At 43.7% G+C, this 13,452-nt stretch overlaps 1 protein-coding gene across 24 annotated transcripts in view; it reads right to left on the bottom strand.

Annotated features, from left to right (window-relative positions):
- The window catches only part of PPFIBP1 (PPFIB scaffold protein 1), a 102,557-nt gene that overhangs the window by 50,098 nt on the left and 39,007 nt on the right, over positions 1-13,452 (bottom strand). For 5 of the 24 annotated variants that reach the window (XM_088164744.1, XM_088164734.1, XM_088164738.1 and 2 more), the window contains exon 1: positions 1,114-1,606. The exons of 16 other annotated variants lie outside the window; for them this stretch is intronic. The gene's annotated coding sequence lies outside the window, so the exon portion shown is untranslated. Of the gene's footprint in view, positions 1-1,113; positions 1,607-13,452 lie in introns of those variants that run through there. 3 more of the 24 variants (XM_088164728.1, XM_088164731.1, XM_088164740.1) reach the window with 3 other exon arrangements.

Here is a 13,452-nt window from a genome sequence, read left to right on the forward strand (position 1 = left end):
ATAAAATTACTGAAGCAAGACTCTGCAAACACAGACCTCCAAAAACTCTTCCACCACTCATGGAGCATCTGTTAGCAGCCTGACCAAGTCCACAGCTGAGAAACTTGGAGAGGTGAAATCAAAAAGAACAAAAAGCCCCAGAGCTGAACAGCTGGGGATGATGCAACAAAATCCCATTTCCCTGGTTATTTGGTCCTAAAAGTGGTCATTGAAAACTAGCCTAGAACAGCACATCCTGCTCTGGCCACCTTCCCAGTGCAGCACATGCAGCAGTCAGGAAATAAAATTGCTGTGATAGAAAAATACTATTGGAAGTATCCTTCCCTAGAAAAGGTGTAGAACTGTTTTTGGTCTTTGCAGAACTATCAGCAGCATGTGGGGAGGGGCTGGGCAGAGGGCAAAGAGGACCTCATACAGCAGGGGAGCAAACGACCAACCTGCACGGAACCAGAAAAGACAACAAACCCCAGGAGGAAGAGGGTGGAAAGGGAAGGTGCAGAGGGAGCCAAAGCAACACAAATCAGCAATCAACAGTACTCTGTGGATTATAGGAGAGGGGACAACAATAAACCACCAGCAGATTAATCCCTGTGCCTCCCTGAAGGGCACCCTCTGACTTCACAAACTTTGAGAGAAGGCTCAGCTGGCCACTGATGCAGCAGAGCTTTTCCAATATGTATGTTCCACTCCTTCCTCTTTATGGCTTTGGTCTAATACAAATAAAACCTAAGAGAAAACTCAAGGCTTTGGAGTTTTTTCTTGGCAGTGATTAAGGAAAACCCCACAGGTAACACGAACAAAAATCCATCCAGGAGGAGTGCAGTGGAACTCCTTAGGAAAATAATGCATAGAAGATGACAAGCAGTTTAAATTCCCTTCATCCACAAAAGCAGGAAGGGGAAAATCATCATTTTAACATAGATGGATCTATGGCATGGCAGATGAATGAGATATCAAGATGCACACAGGAGACAGAGAGGCAAATGCATGAAATCCACCCCTGGCATAATGTCACTGACAACACACCTGAGAGAAAAGTACTGACAGCACCTTGTCTGACAGACAATTTAAAATAAGTTTTCTCTTGCTTTCCAAGAAAATGACAACACTTACCTTCCTGTGTGCACAACCAGTGCCAGGTGAGTGTGGGGGGCTGTTTGTACAGAGGCAGACCCCCCTTTTAGAGCTCCCAGCTGAATACCTTGCTCATGCCGACAAGAACAAGCATCGCTTTGTCAAGCCTGTATTTACAACCCACCATTAAAAACCCCAAAAATAAAACACAAATGCAGCTTTCTCCACTATCATTTATGATAAATCTTATCACTAGCTGGCATTTCTACCACATCCCTGGCTGTAAAAGAGAAGACATAATGTGGTCTTACTTATTTAATGTCCCTTCCTCTGGTTCAAACGCACCAGCCGGTTGCTAGGGCTGTGCTGTTCACTTTTCAGTAGGTGGAGATTTTTTATTTTTATTTTTGAATGACATACAAACCCTCTGGCTACAGCGCTGGTGAAGACGTATTCCAAACGGCTTACAGAGAAAACAAAACGCTGCCCTGCAAATAAACGCAAGGAAAGCTGGAAAAAAACAAACAAAAAAAAAACAACAAGGGGGTCTCTGAATGGAACTGCAGATGGATGCAAACAGGAAAGCTGCCTGGGTATGGATTTCAAAATCTGATATTTAATTAAGATGGCAGACTTCAAAAAAGAAGGAGAAAAAAGTGCTTAAGCATTTTACATATGTAGGAAATGATAGTTTTCCCACCCAGAGGCTGCCTCTTTCCTAGATCAAACAGCACACACAGAGGCATCAAGGGACAACATCTTCGAGCCCATTTTTTTTATTTTGGGGGTGGTCCCATTCTGGATCTCCACCTGCAAAACACACCGTGCTTTAAAGCCCAAAGGTTCTCAGAGTTAAAGGGAATCAGCTGCCTGCTGGCAGGTCTGAAGGCCCAGAGGACACACAGTGCCCTGGATGTCACTGCTCTGAGGAAGGGAGGGCTGCCCTTTTGTCCCACTCGCCTTCCTCTTTGTGCACATGGGCTGCAAATGCTCAGCGCTGGGAAATAAAGCCTCAGCCACAGATTATTTTTATGACATGATGCAATAAGATGGATGACTTAGGTTTCCCAGCTCTCCCATTCACACATAAAACCCTTTAAGCCAGTAAATTCTGATACACAGAAATTAAAAACCTTGATTAGGGCTAGTTTCTGAGAGTAACAGAGGATCCCCAAGAGCTGGCTGCCACCTCAGAGCTGCCTACCACGAAAATACAATGAAAAAGCTAAGAAGTTGCAGTCATCTTTTCTGGGAAGGGTGGGGGAAAAGAACCTGTTCCACAGCAAAAGTAAGACCCTAAAAGCTGTCAAAATCCATGTCCTGCATTCTCAGTCCTATAGATGACTGCATGAAAGCAACTTCTGAATTCATCTCTTGCCTCACTACACTAAAACAACTCATCCTTAGCAATTAACTTTTACAAAATAAAGCTCCATTTCATGAAGACAAATACCATTTTAGACACATCTATTTCTGCTTTTTCTGGCAGGCCAGAAGAGAAACACAAACACACAGAGATTTATTTACAAAATACATTTCAATCACAATTGCAAACAGTTTCAAATGAATTCAATCCAAATCCCTGGCACAGTTTCTCATGGGATGTTTTGAAGATGCTCAACTACAGTGCCACCAGTCAGCAGCAGTTTAACACTTACTAATGAATATATTCGGGTAATTTACACTTGGAGTCATTAACATTTCTTCTAATGTAAATGACGACTCCATTTCATTCCTTCTAGGCCTGGAAGAAGAAACTAAAAAAGAAAATGGATCCTAGTTGAATACATTGCTCTGGTGTTTTGAAAGAAAATAACAAATTAAATTTAAGAAGTCAAATTAGGAAATGCTGGAAATACATCAGTGGGGATAACATGGAAAAATATCTTAGTTTGAGGCAGGGATGGCGATTCTAGTAAGGTCCCAGACATGCTTTTGGCCAAGGAGTTCAGACATTGTCCCCCTTATCCAAGGTCACCATGTGGCGCCAGGTGTATCCATAACATCATTATGGATAAGAACAACCCAAATGTTGGCAAAGGCTTACTTTAAACTGATAATGTCTATTTATTTTTATAAATAAAATTATTTTTGAATTTGCTGAGCTGTAGTCAATGACATCAAAGCAATACTGCTCTCCTATTACGCAGGACTACAAAAAACAACAAATGTCCCTTTGTTCCCTAAGTCTAGATCCTTTCTTTGTTCCCTGAATTTCATTATTTCTTTATTATACAACAAACGCTATTTATTTCCTTTAACTGATAAAAATGAGTGGAAGCACACTGAGGATAAAAGCCCATCCCATAGTATTTAAGAAACGTCTCGAGATAAAAGGTTTCAAGCTGTATAAATTAAAGTGCTTTAACAGCACAAAACACAGAAGTCCTTCCAAAATATAAATGTTTATACCTAGGAAAAACTTACCTCAAATCACACAACTTTTACTACAAACCAGCTGAGTTGCATTCTGCACTTTGCCTTAAAATTTGTTAAACGCTCTGGTCGTAAATCAAAAGCTCAGCCTCGACAAGATAAGCATCCTTCAGATCCTTTGACAGAGATGCATACACAGCAAACAGCTTATGTAAACACCCAAAGTCTCTGAGTCAAGGTTTATGGCTTAGATTCATATCCAACTGCAAAACAAATCCTTTATTTGGGTCTCCAGCACTGAAATCACTCTGGTTGCTTATCTCTGCTACCCTCCTCCAGCAGCTCTTTTGTTGTTGCAATTGAAAGGAAATTTAAAAACCCAGATTTTACACTGACAGGTGATGCTGTTTTGTGGGCTCTGAGTGCAGCTCCTTACCTGCACAGCAGCTGTGTGATGCTAATACCTGTCTGCACACCCTCCTCAGACTCACTTTCACTCTTTTCTCACAAGCAATCCAAGGTCAAATGAAGTCTTGTAAAAAAAAAACAAAACTCACCCCCCACAGACCACTTCAGGCTATTCCTGTTTTACTGGTTAACTGTTTAATAGTCTTCAACTTTTCACCTCAGGGAGCCTGAGAACCAATGCATTATTTTCTCACTTGTTTTGCTTGGGTCCACTGATTAGAAAAACAAATGAGATATTCATCCCTGACTCCAAGACTGCTAATACAAGCAAGGAAATGCCTCACATTCCCCAGCAACATGTTACTTTACACTGTAGCCACACAGGCTACAAAACAAAAGGGGCTCTGTTGGGTGACAGGCCAAAAGGTAGCTCTTAGAAATACCTTAAAACCCACCTGAGTCCTGGTACAGCACTGAGAGCACTGACCCACATTTAGATCCCATTTCATAGCTTGAGCCACTTTCTTTCAATGAGCTGCATCCAGTGGTCAAATTCACAAGTCTCCAGGTTTGAAAGGATTTGTCTCTAGAATTTGGACCTTCAGGTCTAAGGGTTTCCAGATGCACACTTTCAGAGCTGACACCACACAAAGCAGAAGTAGAGGGTACTATCCATGAAAAGTCCATAAATGAATAAAATACATTTAGGCTGAACGGTGTTTTAATACCTGTCTGTAGGAAACAACAAAAAATCCAATGCCTTGTAATTTTGCAGCAACTGATACACATGAAAATCTGTGTATATATTGCATCCTTCCCCTTCTATCTGCTTCTGATTGTGCTGTGTTAAGATTTACCTTTCAGGAGTAATATGAAAAACAAGAGTGTGATCTGAAGCACACGTCTGTGTGTGGGGATACTTTTGTTTTTCAAAGACTCATGATCTCTGAGAACCTGAGGCTGCCAGTACTACTACTGCACCACTGCCACAACATGATTTGCCATCTCAACTCTCCTGGCATTTCAAAAATGAAGCAGGGTAAAATTAAACTTGGTTAAGGATTCTTTTTTCTGCCATTTAATAGAATGAGACTGACTTTTAATGAGTAAAAGATAGGGGAAAAGTGAAAAATGATAAATTCTAGGCTAACTTTCCCTCTGATTTTCACTTTTTCTCCTCAAAAACCTGTGGACTTCATCTTCTCCTAAACTGAAGCCCTTTGCCAATAATACACTGGAGCTTTGCCAACAGCCTTTGTTTAGGGAGCACAACTGGGAATTCGAGAGTCCACATCAAGACAAGCTGCTTTAGGCAGCACATGGACTTTAATCACTATTAAAAATGGATGTTCTACCTTTGACATTCCTGAAACACTCGATGTGGGGTCAAAACACAGACTTCAAATTTTGCATTAGTTCTCAGCTTTGAAAAGGGACAAGCGGTTCATGGGCAAAACACTGAAAAGTGTTTGATCTCCTCAAACAGTGACCTCTGATGTGCAGTAACTGTGGCGTGTGCTATCCCACAGCCAGCCAGAGCTGCCACAGACCTTGCAGGGCAAGGCACTGCCAGACAGTGTGGCTCTGCTGGGATGTGCTCCCTCATCCCCTCAGGACCATCCTGTCCATGCTGTGGGACACAGCCTGTGCTGACTGCCCAGCTCCAGAGCCACCTCTTGATGGTAGGGTGAAGAAGAGGCACACACAGACACGGCATTTTCCCAGTGCTGCCCTTCCCACACTTTCTCTCAACCACTTCTCTTCCCCACATCCCTTGGGAAAGCACAGCCCCAGGGATTTCAGTAACGTTGGAGTAAGCAAAGCTTTTTTACTCTTTTTTATTTTCAGCCAGAGAGCAGAGTGCTGTTGATTTTGTCTTGCTTTTTCAACACCAAAGTCTCAGTGCCAAGAGATGAAGGACAAAAGCTGTGTTCTTTCAGCTCCAAGAGAGAGCCTTTCTCTTCTGAATGTTGCACTGGTGAGTAGCAAGCAAACAAATCCCAAAAACCCCACTACTACTACAGTGCAGCTTTAAGGAACCATATGCTGCCACACCATTGCTTGGCTGGGGAGCCATGTGTCCTGCCTACCCTTGTACCAACTTTGCTCCTCAGCACAGAACCCATTTAGCAGCCAGGACACAGGAATCAGCTCTTTTGCTGCTCATTCCTTTCTCCTGAAAGCCTACAGATGGTTCTTCGGGGTAGAGGTGTTGTCTCCATCCTCCTCTTGCACAACTGGCACCTCTTCACCATCCCTTGCAGAAAGATGGCTTCAGTCCTGGTGCCCTGCAGCTTCCAGCATCACCCAAGGCTTAAAAAACTCGGTGAAGCAGGGGCTGAGCTGTGCCTGGGGCTCAGAGGAGCTCACAAGACAAAGACATCGGTACTAGGGAAATGGAAACAATGCTGGGGTGAGCTGGAGGGCTACACAGGCATGGATAATAGTTCATGGTTGATGCTGAAGGGTGAGAGGGTTTCACCAGCAAGATCAGCAGCAAGCCAGAGCTGTGGCATCTGCAGGAACTGAGCTTTAAACACAACCGGGCTCAGTCCTACACTCTCCTCTTTCTCCTGCAACAGCAAGAGGAGAGAAACTGGGTGGAAAAAAAGTCAGAAGAGAAGAAAGTGTCTTCTTTCTTCTGCTTCCCCAGTAAGAGAGAAAGGTCTAGGGATGGAAGGGAGCAGCCACTCTCCATCCCATAGCCAAGCCTCTGGGCATATGTAGGAGAGGGGAACATCTCACCCCTTGCCCCATCAGCAAGATGAGCAGGAAGTGCTGGCTTTGCAGCTGAGGAAGATGCAGTCCATGAGATGAAGACAAATCTTAGCACTCAGGAAATGAAGACATGTTTGCATCAAGAGATGCCCGATACCCAGCTGGGGCAGAACTGCAGCTGCTGCAAACCTTCATGGATTTCTGTGGGATAACAAGGTACTGAGACTGGAGTTATTTACTACAGGTATTCTAAGTGTGAAACAATTTTTTTATTATATAGAACAATGAAAAATGCCTGATTCTTTAGATACAGCAATAAGCTGTGGTTTATTACTGACCTTACAAACAGTGGGCTCTCTTGAGCAGACAGGGGTATAACACATTAAAATGGAGAAGAAGATAACTTTTAAGAGCAGTTTATGGGAAAGTTTACACTGCAATTGCAGCAGTTCAGTGCGAATACACCTATAAATCATATGGTTTGGGTATCCAGAGCAGTCTAATTGAAGCAAGGGGCTACAAAACTTTCTTTGTAGGCACAAGATCAGCAGTGGATGGGTTAGCACACAGCACAAGTGGGGCCATGATCCAAGTCAACAAGTCTGAAGCAAACTTAGGTGTGGCTAAATCCCACGACAACAACAATAATGTAGAAATACCATCACCTGCAAGAGCTGAACTGCCCCTCTCCATTAAGTATCTGCCACATGTTTAAGCCAGTCAGGGTTACAGACTCTTCTGGAAAGCCAGTTTTACCCCACAAACTCTCTCAAAACTCGAGGTCTTCCAGAGGAGTCATTCCACTAGGGTATTAGTTTTCATTATGAAAGAACAGCATTATTGAGGCACATGGTTGCTGAAGGAAGTTTTGTGATCTATGAATACCCTGAAAGTCTGAACACAGAAAGGCCCTTATTTGACACGAAATACAGTAAGGCATAGAAGGGAAGGAAGGCATGGGGAAGCAGGATCACCTGACTTTTTAAAAGTCTGTAATAGAGGGAAAAAAATCCTAGACTGCTTAACTGTTTCCGTTCCCTCAACCTAAAGATCTAATTAAAATTAATCTTAAAAAACAATATTAGAAAATTATTCATATTTTAAGATGTTTTTATTAAAACACTGAATAAATTCAAAGATGTTTTTATGACATAGAAAGACCAAAAGTAACCTGTTGTTTCAAAGTTGTATTGGGAAGAAGTGGCTCTTGTGTAACTTCATAGTTTTCTAACTTTTCACAATGCCAGGTAGGAGACGATAGCAAGGATGGAACAATAGATCTAGGATTAAGAGCTCCCAAGCCCATTATTTATACACATCTAATTAGCTCCTCCTGCACACATACACACACACACCCTAGAGCACTGGGAACTGCTAATATAATTCCTGCAATTATAAATTTCAATGCCAGAATCCTTGTCTGCCAAAAGGAAAAGCAACAACCACTCTCCTCCAGCACAGCTGGGCATGTTTGTACAGGAGTAGATGCCCAACCCTAAAACAAAGCTCAGCTCCAAGATCTGAACTCTCCCAAAGTTCAAGGGATTTATTAGAAACCTGTAATCCAGCACCACAGAGCACCTTGGACTCCAGCAGAGCGACCAATGCAAATCACAAGTTTGGGGAGTTTACACACTGATTTTGTTCAGCCATACCGGAATCATGGAATGACAGTGCTGAAAAATCTCACTCCGTAACAGCCTTTGGTTTGGTTTCCCCCTCAGAGACTTTTAACTTTTGTTGTGTCAGGGACATTGGCAGTGCAGACAGATGGGTGAAGGACCACTCACCTGCCACCATGTGAAAGCAAAACTAGCACAGAATAGTTCAAGGCCAACACCCATAAAGGCTTGGATGCATTAATGACCCTTAGTATTTCCATATAAATCTTCCTCTGAATACACAATCTCAAGATAAAGCTTCAAAAACCTTGAGGGATCAGATACACTTATAATGCTACATTTCTTTGAAGTACTTTTCCCTTTGTATTTCAACCACACTTCGAAGTTTTCCTACTTACATACAAATCAAATTAGACATCTGATGTTAAAATCAAATAATTAAAGTGCTTCATACTTTCCCAACCTTTGGGAGTGGTGGGGCAAGACTCAGTCTCGTAGAAAGAATAACCATAGGCTTATTTTCACTATACCAGCTGGCCAAGGACCAGTATCAAAAGTCAAACAGAACCAGGGTACACCACCAGTCCCTCCAGCCTGAGGCTGAAGATCCTGGTCCCAAAGAATAACACAGGTTTAACCCGTAGGATGCAAACTGACTTGCTGCCATCAAGTGGGAATTTGTGATTAATAGAAGTGCCCAGTGCATGAATGGAACAGGAGGGAGGAGACTGGGACAAAACCAAGGTACACCAGCAAAGCCCTTCTGTGATTTAACCAGGGTGAGCTGATCATCTTCAGTGGTTTTCTTAAGAGGCAAAGGGAAAAACTCAACCCCACTCCCAAACACTGCGAAAGTTGCCATAGAAAGTGATAGGAGGTGGCTGGTAAGATGTATCAGGTTTTGTGCTTCAATCAAAGACCTTTTTGGAACCGTTAAAATAAAAGGATGATCCTAGAACTGTCCTCTACTACCATGCCAAAAAAAACCCCACAGGAAACAAACCAACCAGAAGAATGCAAATCCCCACCCCAAATAACAGAAGTAAACAAATCATTGTGTTTTCTCATAATGAACTCAGCAACCATGCAAACATCTGGGCCAAATCCTTTGTGGTATACATGGAGACACTGGAGTTACCTGCAGATAATCTTGCATGCTCTCAAGCACTAAATAAGTTTTAAAATGTTGGTTCTTGCTTCATATATAAGACCTATACAAATAACTATTTACAACTATTGCCTCCTGCGCTTCCCTTTTTGGGCCTGAGTACTTTTCCATGTGTTTACTGAGCCATCACTGGAGGGATGGTTTCTGGGAGGTTATATTTAGCTCTGAAGGACTAAAGACTTTTTTTCCTGACTAAAGTTAGGAAGAGATCCTCCCTTAGAGGAGGATCTTACACTAACTGCCGAACAAAAAAAAGCACGAAGACAAGTCTAGTTTGGGCTTGCAGAAGACACTGGTGATGCCAAGGTCTCAGCCATGATGATCCTGCTGCTTAAAATGGGAAAAGTAAATCCAAAACTGGCATGAATATTTGCTTTGCATATACAACAGAACTACAGTTTCATCCCTGTTTAGGAAAAGAACCATCACTTATTTCAGGATGGAAACTGTCACACACCTTCATGCAGGGCTCCTGTCACAGCACAGCTCCTCTCAGGAATAGCTCAACATTTATTTACCACTCCATGGAAACAGGCTACAGCAGGGGCATTTTGGCAGCTCTGCATGGCTGCCACTTCAGTCCCTGGAAAGAAATGGGGACAGCTCTACAGCAAGCACATTGAACCTCTCATAGAAAAATCCATTGCTGCACCCACCCCTCCAGCAGAGCTACCAAACCCCTCCAGTCACCACCCTCCTCACAGCACCAAACTGCTACTGGGCCACACGGATTCATCCACTACAAGGTTTTGCTGGTAAGACAAAGCTACCATGGTGGTTTACCTCAGAGAGGTTCAGGTCTTGCTGATAAACTCTGTTATTTTTGCAAATTAATTCCTATCACAGAATCAGAGAATGGTTGGGTTGGAAGGGACATCAAAGCCCATCCAGTTCCAACCCTCTGCCATGGGCAGGGACCTTCACTATCCCAGGTTGCTCAGAGCCCTGTCCAGCCTTGGACACTGCCAGGGATGGGGCAGCCACAGCTTCTCTGGGAAACCTGTGCCAGGGCCTCACCACCCTCACAGGAAAGAATTTTTTCCCAATGTCCAATCTAACCCTGCTCTCTGTCCGTGTGAAGCCATTCCCCCTTGTCCTGTCACTGCAGGCCCTTGTCAAGAGTCTCTCTCCATCTTTCCTGTGGGCTCCCTTCAGGCACTGGAAGGCCACAGTGAGGTCACCCCAAAGCCTTCTCCTCTCCAGGCTGAACAATCCCAATTCCCTGAGCCTTTCCTCCCAGCAGAGCTGCTCCATCCCTCTGATCCCTTGGTGTCCCTGCTCTGTCGTGGCTCCAGCAGCTCCCTGTCCTTGCTGTGCTGGCCCAGGGCTGGGTGCAGCCCTGCAGGGGGGTCTCAGCAGAGCGGGGCAGAGGGGCAGAATCCCCCCTCCCCTGCTGCCCTGGGGCTCTGGGTGCAGCCCTTAACACAAGGGGTGCTGCCTCCTGGTACACTGAAGCTTTGGAAGTACTGAAATATCTTGGAAATCCTGCACTACTGAAATGTTCTTTAGTGTGTTTCAGACACTGACCTCTTCTCTTTGGTGACCAGGGGAACAGCACAGACCTGTGAGAGGAAGTTTAGGCTGGGGCTTTTACAAGAACACACAGGAAAAGAAGGGAAAAAAATACCAGAACAGGTATCTGTGTGTGCTAACAAGCAGAGATCTTTGGCAGAGGAAATATCTGAGCCATGCTGTTGGATATTAGGATTTGTTTTTTGCCCTTTATTAAAACTTCTGGCAATTCTAAGTTTCTTCTTCCTGCAAATGCCTCAGTGATCATAAGTGCATTTAGGCCTCTCCTAGTATTTTAATGAAATATCAGTTCCTGCTCCTCTACTTGACTTGCAGGCAAAATCTGCCATTTAAAGGAGATAATCTTAAGCAGCTTTTTGAGAAATGTCAAGAATTCTAAACTGCCATTTCTGTGCTGTGGTTTGGGGTGGATTTTTTTTCCTCTCCCCTAATATTCTATTTAAATTACCTTTGAAAAGAAAATGGAGTGTAGCCCAAGATACAGTAGTATGATATGTAATATTTTACAGATTGCAAGAGCTTAATCAATACTGTCAGCTAATTAAAAACCTTCAAAAAGTAGGGGTTTAATTCCCTGTCACATTATTGTGTCTAAAAAAATCAAGACTTAGGAAAATAACATGAACAAGACAATTACTTCCATGGCATTTTGTTTTTCTAAATTAAGTCTCAGTATCAATGAAACAAAAGCTGATATTCAATGACACTCTGTACTCACACAACCCTGCTCAAGAGGCTCTCCTGGTACTGCAGCACTGTGGGCCAAGGTAGGAAACTTCCATCTTAGGTGGAGTCAACAATTTTGAACTTGTACACAGCAGTGTGCCAATAATATGCTGTAAAACAGCCATTATTTTCTTAATTCCAGCTGCCAAACTCAAGAGAACTAACTTGACTGAAGACAGACATGAAAGTGAAGTAAACTGGGCATTAAATCAAAAGAAACAGCTTAGCTAAACCAGTCACCCTGAAGGGCTTAGGTTAGAAGTTGTTCACCTGAGCTGGGGCTCCTGTTACTCTGGTCTTCATGGCTATTTTAAGGGGTGAGCCTACCAAGGTAGAGCACACATTCAACTTAGTGCAAAATTCTCACCAGTGGGAACATCTCACTCATGGGAACTTTGCACCAGTGAGAAAAAAGACAGCACTCCATATGGCAATAGCATGCAGAAATCTGAAGCACAGCTCCACACTGCTGCTAAAACCAAGCTCAGTGCAAGGGGATATTCAACTTGTGCATGAACAGTTTTATCTCACAATCAACGCTATACCCCTCTGCAGATTTCAAAACACTCATTTCAAATCCTTTAAAACTGGCCATGGTATAGGAGAGAGGAGAGTCAACTTATTTCTCACTGACACTAGAATTGTAATAGTGTTCTTTTTGAAGTCAGAAAATACCAAGTCACAACAGAAAAGGCAAAACACACCCAGCATGCATGTCAGAACACACAGGGCACCACAAGGACGTCTGTGGTGTCTCTGCATCAGCAGCCTGTTCCCTGGAAGCTTCTCGTCCAAGAATTGTGACCTAGCCTGGTGCTCCTTTGCTTGCAAGATCTGACAAGATCCCAAGACGCCAGTGTGGCTGCGGGCCAGCAACCTGGTGCTCCAAGGAGCCACATGCAAATGTCTGCTGAGGGTAGCATGACCACACAAGTTTCCTCTCCTGCTGTAATGCCAGCAGGGCTCCAAACTCCTCCTGGATAACACAGGAGATAACACAGCCGTATCCCAGTGCTGGATCACGGCATTCACTATGGCTGTCACAACACTCTGTGATTTATACACAGCACACACCCTTAACAACACAAACCTCAGAGCTGTCTCCATGTTCTGTGGCAGCAGAGATTAACAGATGTTGACAACTGATCAGATAGGGGAAGCACTAGAGGAGACAGATGCAGCCCATTACTACTGTTTGCTGTGTACCTACACGGCTTCTCGCTGTCAGACCTGACTGCACTCATAGTTTCTCCTGATGTAGCAACGTTGTTGGGCTTCCCCTTCCCATCCTCCCAAGAGGCAGCTATTTCAGTTGCTCAAAGCAGTGCTGCCCCTACCTTTAGCGACAGGGGGGATAATCACTGGCTGGCAACATCCTACTAACAGGAAAACACACCTTAACATCGCACCCAGGCACCAGGAAATCCCTTGGTGTCACTGGTGGGGTTTCGGGGTCCCTTTGGGATCCCTGAGACTGCTTTTGCAGCCCTCAGCGATGGAGCAAATTCCCGAGCCTTGCCCAGAGAGAATTTTGGCTCGTGGGGAGCTCTCAGACCAGCGGGGAAAAGAGACCAGCATATGCAGAGAGGCACAAATCCATAGTTCATTCTATGAAGGCATCCTATTTATCATATACCAACGGCTATTGTTTTACAGGGGTTTTTATATCTTTTGAGGGTTTTACAATTTGCACCAATTACCAAGAGAATTCTACTTTCTAACCAATCCCTGAGGGATTTTGCATTTAAAGCTGGCCTATGGATACTAAAACAAAGTTAACCACTAATATTGAAGATAGATAAGAGGGTCTTCCAAGGGGGGGAAGCT

The sequence above is a fragment of the Sturnus vulgaris genome, chromosome 5, assembly GCF_052056855.1.
Source record: "Sturnus vulgaris isolate bStuVul1 chromosome 5, bStuVul1.hap1, whole genome shotgun sequence".
Taxonomy (NCBI): Eukaryota; Metazoa; Chordata; class Aves; order Passeriformes; family Sturnidae; genus Sturnus; species Sturnus vulgaris.